Raw genomic sequence first — 15,383 nt, 5'->3', positions numbered from 1 at the left:
GAAGAACGTCAAGTTCTAGTGGATTGATGCATATGAAAGAAGTTTTTAGAAGCTGAAAGAGTGATTGAGTTATTATTTTGTCTTTTTTATTTTATTTTATTTTATTATTTTGTCTTCTTTATTTTATTTTATTTTTAGTTTATTTTAAATTTTTAAGTTTTAATTCATGTGTTGGTTGAGGTATAGTTTAGTTATTTAATTCTTATTATACAATTTTGCCTGTTCTGTTGTTATGCTGTCAAAATTTTGGCTAACTTTCTGTGCTGCTTGAATTATTTATCTGCTATGTATGCATTGTTTTCTGTGCTTCTGTCAATGACTAATACCTTTTCAAGTACAATGTCAAAACACACCAGACAGCAACCTCCACGACAGACACACTATAAGAGATGCCGCATAGATGCAAACGCCTCTTCTTCACAGCAGCAGGGTCCAGCACCACCCGCACTAGCATAGCCACCACAACCAGCCATACCTCAGAGACCCCTGGCACTACCAGCCCCCGCACGACACTGACTACTTACATTTCAGTCCCCAGACCACGAGCAGCGCTTCCAAGCCCTTGGATGGAAGCAAGTTAGGATTGGACGGTGTGTTAACTTCACCGCGCTAGAGAGGGTCAGACTAGCCCCGGAGGTTAGAGAGCTCTTTTAGACCCTACCATATGCTCGATTCTTTGACATCATCGAGCCCATCTACTGGGAGCTCACTATAGGGTTCTGCAACACCTTCTTTCTACAGCAGCAAATCACTGATTGGTATCAGCTGGACGCCATTTCTTTCAAGTTAGGGGGTAGACAGTTCTCGATGACAGTACCTCAGTTTAGGATACACCTAGGGCTATGGACTCAGCAGGAGATCACTAGAGAGGCCTACCAGGGGTGCTTATATACTCACCCCATCCCTTATAAGAGGATGTAGGACGAGAATGTGACTAGACCAGAGCATTACTACCTAAGTTATCAAATTTTAACTTAGAAGGTTGATTATGTTAGATGCATGTGTTTCTTAAGTAATGATTTAATTAATGATGTTGAGAACCAATTGCAATTAACACCACACTTTAAAGGTAAGATTTTGAGCCATTTTGAGCATTCATTATACATATGCTCTTTATATTTCTTGTTTGACTGTGCATTGTACTTGGCTTTGCTTCTAGAACTTCGTCTGTAATGCTTGTTGAGGTTACATGAATTTGTGAATACATGAGATGATTTGGGCAACTTAGGATTCACCACACTAGGCCAAAAGCCTACCCTTTGTGTCTCCATTAATTAGCCATGGTTTAGCCTTTACCGTTTTCTTCATTTTACACCATTTCACACTTTACATCTTAGCTTTTTCATTTTATCTTTCTTTTATTTTTATCCTGGAATTTTTGTGATTTGCTCTCTTGTTTAGGATTAAAATGCCATATGCTATGTTGGTGATTCACTAAATCCTTTTGATATTTTAGATGCTCCCTTCAATCCAAACTATATTTTTGCTCTTTACTGTATTTAGTTGTATGCAGTAATTCTCTTATAATCTGCTAATTTTGTTATAAAAAAAAACAAAAAATTCCTTATTTTTTTATCTCTTTATTGGATTCATAGTATTTTCAAGCGTTATTCTACAAATTTAGGATTTTAGTGAATATTTTTGGGTATTTAATTCTTTGAGCATAGATTGTTGTTTGTTGCAAAAAATTTCAGCATCTTCACACTTCTTTTCCAAATCTCCATATCTTTACCTTAGCCCTATTACAACCCTGGTAAAGACCCTTTGATTTTGGTATTCATTTGTTTGCAGTAGCGAAGATAAGATTCATCAGCAAGCTTATGGTAAGCAGGTTTTATGCATTTGCTTTGAGTGATTTGTTTCTCACCTTATACACACCTTGAATGACTTGACTGATCCCTATGAGGCATTGGCTTTTGATGTTCATTATTGAGTTGTTGTTAAGTTATTTATACATTGATATTATCTACATTCTTTGTTAATAATTTGCAACTTGACTTATGATTCAATTTCTTTTGTAATGTGTTGAATACTATTTATTGGGACATAGGGGACATAAACTTTGAGGATTTATTGATTGCAATTTTGTGAGTTGAATCGTTAATTGCTTGAGGACAAGCAAAAGCTTAATTATAGGGTGATTTAATATGCATAGTTTTATAAATTTTTGCTGACATATTATTGCAAATTTTCTTAGCATATATTGTGTTTTTATTCCAAGATCACCCGTGTTTTGTGTCCTTTCGTGTTTTATGAGATTTTATAGGTCCATCATCAGTGCTTTAGCAATTTTAGATCAATTTCGGGCGAAAAGGGATGGAATAAGAAGCTTTTTGACCTTGGGTTGACTTTTGGAAAGTCAATATGGCCCGTGTAGAAATCCCAGGTTGTGTAGCTTAAGCACTTTCAAGCAGCATGTTTTCCGAGGGTACCATTCCCTATATCACGACCCGTGTTAGTTAACACGGGCCATAACAGGGCCGGTGTTAGCATACAACCATGTTCGATTCAGTTCATTCTATCAATTAGAGTACAATACGGCCCGAACACGGCCTGTATTGGGGGACACGGGCTGGAACACACCCGTATTTGCGCAATGAATAAAAGGAATGAGCCAAAAAGAGAAAATAGAGTTCTGGACCGGCGATTTTGATTTTTGATCCTCTGTTCTAATTTTGTTAGAGGTGTTGTCAGGCATTTTAGGGGGCTTCCAAGAAACTGATTCCATCTTGGAACGTCAAATTCGTGATTTGGTTTTTGGATTGAAGATTGAGGAGGAGTTTTGGAGCAAATCAAGAAGCAATTCTGGAGATCAACCGCAGTGTAGATCAAGACTTTGAGCTGTTCATCCAATTCTAGGAAAAGGGTGTATATGTTATGATTTCTTTATTCTTTCATTGTAATTGAATTCATATTTGCTTTAGACATGAACATGTGCAGCTAGATTGGTTGAACCCATTGGGGTTCCTTGCTACGTTGGCTTTGTACTGAATTATTGAGATTGTTTGAGTTCCCTTTCTTGTATTCTTTTTGCAATGAATAATATAAATCTAGTTTTTGTTACATTGATTGTATTGATTACTATTAATAGAATTCTTTTAGCAATTGAGAAATCATAATTGAGTTCAGAAATTTAATTGCAAGAACATGTTAATTTTCACTTAGAGGTAAGATTAATTAATTTGTCGGATTAAGAATTAACAAAGCTTAATAGAGGTGGATTAAAACTTAAGCTTACTTAATAATCAATCGTTAGGAAGAGATTCCTACTTTAGGTTCTTAGGTTTAGGAATTCGGTTGTCTCGAGAGGAAAACCAAATTCAGTTTAAAATCCGTCCACGAGTAGCATAATCAGACTCAATAATCTATTATCTTTTGTTTGATAGCCAACTAGTCTAGGTCCTCTTTGGGTTTACTTTCTTGTCTTGATTATTCTCTTTCCTCATTCATTCTCGCATTACACTTAGAATTTAGTTTTTAGTAAATCTAGAAACCTCTATTATTAATTTTAGGCTATATAACAAGGAATGAAGTAGTAACTCTAGGATTTCACTTTCCCGAGGGATATGATCTTTTTAATACTTATCGTTGGCTAGGCTGCATTGATAGGCTCACTGCTTTAGTTGTAGTTGCATAAGCATATGCGCATCACAAGTATTGGAAAATAATAATTTAGTGCCTAACTTACCCCATAACACATGCCAAAAATGACTTAAGAATTTAACATCACTTTCACTTATAATGGTTTTTGGGACTCCATGCAATCGCACAACTTCCCTAATAAATAATTCAACAATGTAAGTAGCATCACTGGTTTTATGCCATGGTATTAAGTGAGCCATCTTACTGAATCTATCCATAAGAACAAATATATTATCTTGGCCCTTCCTAGTCCTAGGCAATCCAAGTTTAAAATCCATAGATAAATCTGTCCAAGGAACATCAGGAATAGGCAAAGGAGTATATAACCCGTGGATTGCAATTTAGACTTAACCTTTAAACACACAAGGGAAGGCTGAATTCTTAAAGAGGAAGCAAGGAAACAAGCTTAAAGAGGAAACAAGGAGGCGCATGCTTGTGAGCTTGACCTAGGTGCCTAATTTTATTTAGGAAACAAGGGCATACACCCCTTGTAGTTATTTATGAATACTAGATGTTGATTTAGTCCATTCTTCCTATATCAAAGATTGTCTAAATCACTCTAGTTACTTATTTTGTTATTTGGGAAACTTATAATTTAGCCTTTGATTTCTTTTTTCCTATTCTAGTTTCTGCCTAAACGTGTAAAGGAAGCTAAGGTTGTATCTTTGGCTATTTAAACAAACTATAGCTGAATGGCTCAAGGTTAATGAAGATTTTTATTATTGATTCCACTGGGAGAATTCAATTCTTGGTTCTTCTAAAACTTGTGAACTTATCAAGACTTGTTCTTCTGGCATTCCTTGAGACTTATCACTCACCTTCTTTGTAATCTTGAGTGCAGCATCCAAAACCTTTTTTATACCAAGGTTCACACTTCTAATAAAGTGTTGGGTCAAGGCCTTTGTGTAACGCCTGCATTTTCTCATCACACATGTTATGTGCATTTACATTTCATCATTAGGCATATGATGGTATATTAATAATATTTTTATTTTATAAGAATAGATATATATTAATTATAAGTAGAGAATAAGAAGCATGATATTAGATTATTAATTTAGATAAGTTGATTAAGTATATGGGTTATGTGTATTAAGCCTTAAGACTTAATTAAACCAATAGTTAAAGGTTGGGTAAATAGATTGGACTTAAAAGATACAATAAAAAGTGAGTACTTATGTATGGTTAGTAAGAATTAACTTAAGATGATAAAACTAGTTTTAGTAGGTGGTGGCATTGAGAGATGAATCTTGGAAATTGGAACCATGAGCAAGCTCATTTTACCTCTTCATTTCTCTAAAATTCGTACATGGCCAAAAACTAAAAATTTGGAACAAGAGAGAGGAGTGAAATACCTAGAAAAACTTAAGATTAAGATAGGATTTTACCAACTATTAAAGGAGCCAAGCTAAAGCTAAAGGATTTGAGCATATTAGCAACCTAAAAGCTGAAATTGGTGAGTTGTTACTTGAGTATTATTAATTTGTCATTAGAGTTCTTGATTATAAATTGGGAAAACTTCAACTGATGCATTCATTGATTAATTAAAGGTCTGATTATTATGAATTAGTAGAGTATTGAATGATTGCATAGAGATTAAGCTTGATTTAAATTTAAATATGTCAAGACAGAAAACTGTCAAAATTCTAGCAACCTTCATGTTCTGTATTTTAGGCATAACATGCGTTATATAAATCAAAATTAAGCTTAATGTGTCTATGGAAATTTTGAAGAGTCCTCTATAACTTTGTAGTTTTGTGATTTTGCTAGTTTTGTCATTTTGGTTGCTTAAATTGAACAAACAAATTGCTGCTCAGGTATAGCGAGCTGTATGACCCTTGCTCAGTAATTTAGGAATAATTAAATCTATAGAAGTCGGAATTGAGTAATTCTTCTTGGAGATAAAACTAGATACATAAAAATATATGGCTATTTAATACTAGATTTTTACATTAAGCCAATTTTTCCCAGCAATAAATGTACTTTGGTACTAAATTCTATCCAGAAAACAGAGATGTTGGAGATTAGTTTTATGCTATTTATTTGATGTTAATTTGAGTTAAAATTAGTATAAAGCTAGATGGAACATGTTTATATGATATTAAAACAGTAATTGAGAGTCTTAGAGGAAGAGTTAGACCTATGAATTAGAAAGGGAATGATCTTGTAATGCAATAGAACTAGCATTTACATGAATTTTTGAAATATGCATGAAATGTAAATTGATGAATGTGTTAAGAGGAACTCAAAGGCCTGGAAAGGAAGCTGTGGAGAAAGGAGGTTCTTCTATATTGAAGGAATAAGTGTATTTTGAGTAAGTAAATAGTTAATATTTGCTATATTCATATATTTAATCAAATGTTCCGCGAATGCTTGTGTTTGCTTGAAATTGTATTATGTTTGAATGAATGAGATGGAAATGATTGGTGTTGAGTGAAACAATTATTATTGCTTGAATATGATATAAGTGAAATGATTGAATTGTGATGTTAAGTGCGTATGCGCATATGAATGGTGGATTCCCCTGTGAAAAAAAAAAGAAATATATATATATATATATATATATATATATAAAGACTTGGGAGGCTAAAGCCTAGAGAGGCTATAAAAGTGTGTAATATGAGGATGAGGCGGAGCATCTTACGTGTGCGATAGGTGAGGATAAGGCGAAGCAGCACATTAAAGGGGATCCACGAGCCGTGAGAACTAACCATAATTGCTTAATTGTATTTTTTTTATGATGGTTGTAATGAATTGAGTAGAATGGTATGAACTTATGCCTAAATTATGAATCATGGTAAGTTATGTGATTCGGTGGAAATTGTAATAAGTGTATATGATATAGATTATATTGATTATTTATTTACTGAGCTGGAGGCTCACCCCTCTCCAAAATTTTTTTTTTTAGGTTTCTAAATAGTAGTGCATCTGTTGGTTGTATCCGAAGTCTAGCTTTTAGAAGTTCTGTCAGGTTAGGCCAGTTTTGTGGAGTCTCCTCCTGATGCATTTTGATCGCAGTTATGTGATGTATATGGAAGTGTGCCTTATAAGGCATAAGAAGATGTTTTGAATACTTGTTTAATGATGTTTAAGTATAATCATATGTTTATATGTTAATAACCTTATGTCTTGATTCTTAACAATCTGAATATTGACCTATCTATATGTAGTATATAGTCTACGACGCTTGTATGCTACCTGACAAATGTCTGTTGGTTAGCATGTAACGAGGTTGTGACATTTAATGGTATCAGAGCAGGGATTAGATTCGTTGGGAGTAGATTCATGTTGCACATCATTAAGCATATGACATATGTTCTTTGCGTAAGGATCAAATCGAATTTATTTCTAATCCTTATACCATTAGGAGTCCTAGTGCCTAGTGGAACAAGCAACGATGGAGATACTAATGGTGTAAATCTGAATCGGAATATTTAGGCAAGCTTCGATTCTTGTCATTTCCTCTCTCCTCCAACAGATTCGTCTGTGATCATTCTGAGAATAATATCAACACTCGATCAACTAATTTTATTTTTGCATTTGTCCAAGCATTAGATTGGTGCCTATAATTGCCGCTTCTATAAGCTTTTTCGTATTTATGGTCCCCAAATAAAACCAAACCCTTATACTAGACAAAGATTAGAAAGAGAGGCATGAAAGAAATGAACAAAATAAGAACATAGGTAGGATTTCACTAGTTCTTTGTTCTCTTCTATACAACTAAGCATAAATATCAAATAGAATTGATTTAAACATAAGAGTAGACAAAGAACATAAAAGAAAGGAAGGGCGTAAGTGATAAGTGAAAGTTCATTAGTGCGAGTCTTGATAAGTCTTAAAAGCTCTTGAAGGAACCCACAACATGATCTCCCACAATGTAGAAAACTTAAATAATATGCTCACGAGCCTCAAGCATTCAGTTACATGTTGTTTTTATAGTGTGAAAGCCCTCATTCCAATAGAAGAAGAAACTGAAAGCTAAATATGAATAAATAAATATAGAAATATGAATAAACTAAAGTCAAATCAAGAACTAGATAGTAGTTGATTGGTCAACAACTCTTATATATCAAATTTGGTGAGCCAGCTCAACGAAAATAATTGAGAATTCACGTCGGCAACCTAATAACACTTCGACCCAAATTGATTCGTTATATGCATCTTAGACATCCAAGCATTTACATTGCTGCTTGTATTATGCTTGGATTAATCGAAAACACCATGATTTCTCCTAATATCACTAGTTAAGCTTGTCAATTGTGTTCCGCTGATCCCTTACCGCAATCCTTATGTCATCATGAAGTCCTCCTGCCTATAGAAATATGGAATGATGAAGATCCCAATGATGTAAATCTTGAATTAGATTATTTGGGCGTGCCTCGATTCATGTTGTTTCCTCTCTCTTACAAAAGATTTATCCGAAATCATTTGAATGGTATCAATACTCGATCAACTATTTTTTTTTCTTCTCATTTATCCAGGCATTAGATTGGCTCCTATAATAGTTGCTTTCACACGCTTTAACTCAAGACTCCTATTTATGCTCGCTAAATAAAACCAAATAATCATACAAGACATAGATTAGAAAGAGACAAATAAAAGAAACGAACATTAAGAGAATAGGTAGGATTTCATATCCGATAAGAAAAGAAATTACAAGTTCTTCATTCTCTTCCATGGCTAAGCGTAAGGATCAAATCAAAGTGAGGGTAGTCAAAGAACACAAAGGAAAGGAAGGATGTGAGCAATAAGTCTAGGTTCGCTAGTGCGAGTCTTCACAAGTCTGCAAAGTTCTTGAAAGAACTCATAACTTAATTCTCTACATGGTAGAAAACCAAAATAATATGCTCACTAGCCTCAACTATTCAGTTGCATGTGGTTTTCATAGTGCGAAAGCCTTCATTCCATAAGAAGAAGAAACTATAAGCTAAATATGAATAAACCAAAGTCAAATCAAGAACTAGAGATGAGTTGAGTGGCCAACAACTCTCGTAGTCCCAAATTTTATGAGCCAACTTAATGACAATAAAGGAAAATTTATGTGGGCCTACCTAATCACACTCCGACTCATATTACATTATTACATGTGTCCCAAAGATCAAAATGTTTGCATTCCCACTTGTATTAATCAAAAGTAATATGGTTTCTCTCTTATGCGCGTCGATTTGCATCTCATATTGCTTAATCATCAAGTAATGCTCCAATGCCACTGGTCAAGATTATCAATTGCATTCCCATGATTCCTTAACAAAAATAAGGAAAAATTCATGTGCGCGTACCTAATAACACTCTGGCCCAATATACTTCATTATATGCCTCCCAAACATCAGAACACACTCACTCATGGTGGGATTAATTGAAAGCAACATGATTTCTCCTTTATATGTGTGGATTTATGCCTCATCTTGCTTGATCTTCAAGCTAAGCCCTAATACCATCGGACAAGCTTGTCAGTTACATTCCGATGATCCCTTATGCCAATCCTTGAGTCATCATGTAGTCCTCGTGCCTAGAGGAACAAGGAATGACAGAGATCCCAATGGTACATATCCCGCATCAGAATATTTAGGCGTGCCTCGATTCACGATGTTCCTTCTCTCTTTTAAAAGATTCATTCATAATAATTCTGAGAATTATATCCATACTCGATTAGCAAATTCTTTTTCTTCACATTAGTCCTAGTATAGGATCAATGCCTATGATTGTCGCTTTCATGAGCTTTCTCTTAACAGTTATGTTTATGCTCCCCAAATAAAACCAAACCATCGTACTAAATAAAGAGGAGTTAACTGGTCAACAACTCCGGTTGTCCTAAATTCTGCAAAGTTCTTGAAGGAAACCATAACTTGATTTTCCAAAAGGTAGAAAACTGAGATAATATGCTCACTAGCCTCAACTATTCTGTTGCATGGGGTTTTTATAGTGCGCAAGCCCTCATTCCATAAGAAGAAGAAACTATATGCTAAATATGAATAAATAAAAATAGAAAAATAAATAAACTATTATCAAATCAAGAACTAGAAAAAAGGTGATTGGTCAATAACTCTCGTAGTCCTAAATTTTTTATGAGTCTGCTTAATAATATCAAGAAATAATTCATGTGGGTATACCTAATAACTCTTCAGCCCAAATTACATCACTATATGCATCCTAAACATCGTAACACGTGCATTCCCATTTCGATTGATCAAAAGCAACATGATTTCTACTTTACGTGTATGGATTTACATCTCCTCCTGCAAGATAATCAAGTCACTCTCCAATGCTACTGGTCAAACTTGACAATCGCATTCCTAGGATTCCGTACGCCAATCCTTGATATAGAACCTCCATGAATAAACTTGAGAGCCCCTTTTGAATTGCAGGCCCCCAACACATTAACATGAAAAGTTCTTGAAAAAATCCGTAACTTGATTTTCCACAAGGTAGAAAATTGAAAAGTATTCGGTTGCATGTGATTTTTATAGCGTGAAAGCCCTCATTCCATAAGAAGAAGAAACTAGAAGCTAAATATGAAAAAAATAAATAAAGAAAGATGAATAAACTGAAGTCAAATCAGGAATGAGAGAGGAGTTGACTAGTCAACAACTCTCGTAGTCCCAAATTTTATGAGCCAGCTTAACAAAAATAAAGGAAAATTCGTGTGGGCATACCTAATAACACTCCAATCCAAATGACTTCATTATATTCATCCCAAATATCATAGCACTTGCATTTTCACTTATATTATGCTTGGATTAATTACAAATAACATGATTACTCTCTTACGCGTATGGATTTATGTCTCGAAAGAGACAAAAAAAGAAACAAACAAAATGAGAACATAGCTAGGATTTCATATCTGATAAGGAAAGAAATCACTAGTTCTTTATTCTCTTCCATATGGCATACGTAAGGATTGAATCAAAATGATTTAAAGACAATGGTAGATAAAGCACATAAAAGAAAGAAAGGACGTGGGCGATAAAGAAGGACATATCACAATGGTGCAAATCCTGAATCGGGATATTTAGGCATCCCTTAATTCTCGCTACTCCCTCTCTTCTAAAAGATTCATCCACGATCATTGTAAGAATGATATCAATACTCTATCAGCTAATTTTATTTCTTTGAATTGGTCTAAGCATTGGATTGGTACTTGTCATTGCCGCTTCAATGAGCATTTTCACTCAAAACACTCGTGTTTATGCTCCTCTAATAAAACCAAACCCTCATACTAGACAAAGATTAGAAAGAGAGGCACAAAAGAGATGAACAAAATGAGAACATAGGTAGGATTTCGGATCCGATAAGGAAAAAAAACCATAAGTTCTTTATTCTCTTTTATACGACTAAGCATAAGGATCAAATCAAATTGATTTAACCACAATGATAGACAAAGAACACAAAAGAAATGAAAAACGTAAGTGATAAGTCAAAGTTCGCTAGCGCGAGTCTTCATAAGTCCGAAAAGCTCTTGAAAGAACCCACAACTTGATTTTCTGAAATGTAGAAAACTAAAATAATATGCTCATGATATGCATAGTTTTACACATATTTGCTGACATGTTACCATGCATTTTCTTAGCATTTATTGTATTTTCATTCTAAGATCACCTTTGTTTTATGTACTTTCGTGTTTCAGGAGATTTTATAGGTCCATCATCAGTGCTTTAGCAATTTTAGATCAATTTCGGGCGAAAATGGACGAAATCAGAATCTTTTGACCTTGGGTTGACTTTTGGGAAGTCAACATGTCCCGTATTAAAGGCCATGCAGAAATTTCAAGCCGTGTAGCTTAAGCACTTTGAACTAGCATGTTTATCGAGTGTACATGCCCTAGAGCACGACCTATATTGGTTAACACGGGCAAGAACACGGCCATGCTCGATTCAGTTCATTTTGTCAATTGGAGTCCAACACAGCCCGTGTTAAGGGACACGGGCTAGAACACGCCCGTATTTGTGTAATGAATAAAAGGAACAAGCCAAAAAGAGAAAAGAGAGTTCCAGATCGATGATTATGACTTTTGATCTTCTATTGTAAGTTTGCTAGACGTGTTGTCAGGCATTTTAGGTGGCTTCTAAGAAACTGATTCGACCTTGGAACGTAAGATTCATGATCTGGGTTTTGGATTGAAGGTTGAGGAGGAGTTTTGGAGCAAATCAAGAAGCAATTCTGGAGATCAACCGCAGTGTAGATCAAGACTTTGAGCTGTTCATCCAATTCTAGGAAAAGGGTGTATATGTTATGATTTCTTTATTCTTTCATTGTAATTGTATTCATATTTGCTTTAGACATGAACATGTGTAGCTAGATTGGTTGAACCAATTGGGGTTCCTTACTATGTTAGCTTTGTACTGAATTGTTGAGATTGGTTGAGCTTCCTTCTTGTATTCTTTTTGCAATTAATAACTAAATCCAGTTCTCTTTACATCGAATGTGTCGATTACTGTTCATAGAATTCTTTTAGCAATTGAGTTTGGAAATTTAATCGCAAGATCAGGTTAATTTTCACTTAGAGATAAGATTAATTAATTTACCAGATTAAGAATTAACAAAGATTAATAAACGCGGATTAAAGCTTAAGGCTAACTTAATAATCAATAGTTAGGAAGAGATTCCAACTTTAGGTTCTTAGGTTTAGGAATTTGGTTGTCTCGAGAGGAAAACCGAACTTAGTTAAGAATTCATCCACGGGTAGCATAATTGGACTCAACAATCTGTTACCTTTTGTTTGATTGACAACTAGTCTAGGTCCCCTTTAGGTTTCCTTTCTTGTCTTAATTGGTCTATTGACTCATTCATTTTCGCATTCCATTTAGAACATAGCTTTTAGTCATTAGTAAATCTATAAACCATCCGTCATTAATTTTAGGCTAGATAACAAAGAATGAAATATTTTAATACTTGCATTGTGCTAGGCTACGTCGATAGGTTCACTGCCTTAGCTGTAGTTGCATATGTAGCGCATTAAGTTTTTGGCGCTGTTGTTGGGGAATCTTTATTTGAAAACTAGAGTGAAATTTGCTATTTGTTACTTTAGCCATTTTTCTTTTCTATTTTTGACATTTACTTTTGATTCATTTATCCTTTCATTTATTTGCTTGGTTTGTTACTGCCTTGTTCATTTCAAGTAGTTTATGACTAGGAGTTCTAATCCTGCAGAAGTAGACCCTCTGCCCGAACCAGAGCAATACCTCAGGCAGCTGAGGAAGTGATTAGACGTAGAGGACGAGAAGTAGATTGAGATTTTTGTCCATACACCAGTAGACATGGGAGACAACAACAACAATGTCGCTGAAGCGAATAGGATGATGTACGAGTTTGCTAGACCTTCCTTAGAGGGGACGCACTAGTATATTAAGGCCACCTGTTGCAGCAAACAATATCGAAATTAAGCCAAATGCCATTCAGATGGTGTAACAGAGTGTATAGTTTGAGGGCTTGCCTAGTGAAGATCCTAATGCCCATATTGCAAATTTCTTGGAGATTTGTGATACCTTCAAAATAAATAGGACTAGCGATGATGCCATTCGGCTTAGGCTGTTCCCATTTTTCTTGAGGGATAGAGCAAAGAGATGGCTACAGTCCGTACCAGCCAACACCATCACCACTTAGAGTTTTTTGGCTGAGAAATTTTTTTATAAGTACTTTCCTCCTGGTAAGACTGCAAAGATGTCGTAATGATATTTCTTCTTTTGTGCAATGTGATGATGAGAGCATGTATGATGTGTGGGAGAGGTACAAGGACTTGCTAAGATGTTGCCCACACCATAGTTCGCCATTATAGATGTAGGTGCAGACTTTTTATAGTGGCTTGAACTCATCCACGAGGCAGATGGTAGATGCAGCTGCAGGTGGGGCCATCAACAGTAAGACGCTAGAGTAGGCCCAAAATTTAATTGAAGAGATGGCCATGAACACAGATCAGTGACAGTCTTCTAGAAGTAGGGCAAGATGGCAAGGAGTGGTGAACCAGGTAGATTCTATATTAGCCTTGGCAGCTCAGGTGGAGCTTTTAGCTAAGAAGATTGACCAGCGAGAGACAGCCAGGGACTCTGCCTAGCACTACAGAGTCCAACTCGAGAGAGCATGTGAATGCAATCACGTTGCAATCAAGTAAGTATATTCCTGGTTCTTCCTCTGTTTCTAATAATGATGTTGCTGTGCAGGTAGATTCAAGCAGGGAAGTTGAAGCTACCAAGGTGAAGGAACTAGAAAAGGAAGAAGCAAAGGAGATTCGAGTGAGGGAATACCAGCCCAAAATTCTATACCCTGCCAGGTGGAAGCAGGCACAAGTCAAGTAGTAGTTTGATAAATTTCTAGATATATTTAAACAACTGCATATAAATTTACCTTTTGTTGAGGCTATTTCACAAATGCCTAGGTATGCGAAGTTCTTAAAGGAGATTCTTAGCAATAAAAGGAAGTTTGAGGACTTGGCTTGCGTGACACTAAATGAGGAATGTTCGGCAATTTTCCAGAACAAGTTACCGGAAAAGCGACATGATTCAAGGAATTTTGCTATTCCTTGTGTTATAGGTAACTTATCTATTGATGATGCTTTAGCTAATTTAGGGGCTAGTAATAATGTAATGTCATACAGCCTGTTTGCAAAGTTAGGGCGGGGAGAGACTAAACCCACTAAGATGAGTATACAATTACCTGATAGGTCTGTTAAGTATCCTAGGGGTATTGTAGAGAATGTGCTTATAAAAGTAAATAAATTTTTATTTCCTGTTGACTTAGACATGGACGGTGAGGGTAGTGTACCCATGATTCTAGGTAGATATTTTTTTTAGAACATCTAGGGCAATGATAGATTTTTGTTATGGAAAGTTAAAACTTAGGGTAGGAGATGAGACTGTCACCTTTGACTTGAATAATTCTATAAGGCAGTCTTTAGATCATGATAATCTTGTGTATGCTATTAATGTATTTGACGATGCTATTAAGACACAGTTACAGGAAGTATTAGTTGAAGACCCTCTACAAGTTGCTTTGCCAAGGGGAAATGAGCATGAGCTGTCAAATGAAGAAGTTTTAGAGCAGCTTGAGTTTCTGTTAGCTAACGAGCCAAGCAACAATATTGATGAGTTTGTTGTGATTGACAGCATAGGTGTACAGAAGTTGAGTCCATCACTTAAGGAACCACCAGTTCTCGATTTGAAAGAGCTTCCATAACATCTCGACTATGCATATATTGATGAGGATAACAGGTTGCCTGTCACTTTAGCAGCAGACTTGACATCCGAGGTGAGGGAAATGATATTGCCCTCTCTAAGAAAGTACTAAAAGGCGGTTGCATGGAGGATTGCTGACATACGTCAAACCCGCACATGCAGAGAAGGGTCACCGAGTCCAGCTAAATGACTCGAAACAAAAAGAAGCACTTTTAGGAGGCACCCTAACTTCTATTTTGTGTTTTTGATACTTGAATCTTTAGTTTTAGAACATTTTCCTAGTTTTGGTTTTTATATTTTATTTAATTTTTAATTTTTAATTTTTGTTATTTCTATATCTTTCAATTTCAGCTCTTGCCGAGGATGCATAAAATTTTCACTCCACCAGCCTCGGCGAGTGATCATGGCAGTCTTCCCTGGATCTTCTTTTAGTTTCTGCATTTATTTACTTTATTTTTCATACATGTTATGTACTTGGATTTTTTTATTTCTGCTTCTCTTATTTGCACATCCCATGCGAGGTACCCACTTTGTTTTAGATTGAGGATAGTGTGTTCTTCAAGTGTGGGGTGGGTG

The 15,383-nt window shown here is 35.5% G+C and overlaps 1 non-coding gene across 1 annotated transcript; it reads right to left on the bottom strand.

The window, feature by feature from the left end:
• Positions 1-13,297: 13,297 nt before the first annotated feature.
• On the bottom strand, positions 13,298-13,404 carry LOC112537004. The gene has a single exon (XR_003080925.2). It is a non-coding gene; the product is annotated as a small nucleolar RNA R71 (small nucleolar RNA).
• Positions 13,405-15,383: the final 1,979 nt, after the last annotated feature.

This window comes from Ricinus communis, chromosome 3 (assembly GCF_019578655.1).
Source record: "Ricinus communis isolate WT05 ecotype wild-type chromosome 3, ASM1957865v1, whole genome shotgun sequence".
Lineage (NCBI taxonomy): Eukaryota > Viridiplantae > Streptophyta > Magnoliopsida > Malpighiales > Euphorbiaceae > Ricinus > Ricinus communis.
Note: the sequence above shows the minus strand (reverse complement) of the source record. Positions and strands in the feature narration are given on the sequence as shown.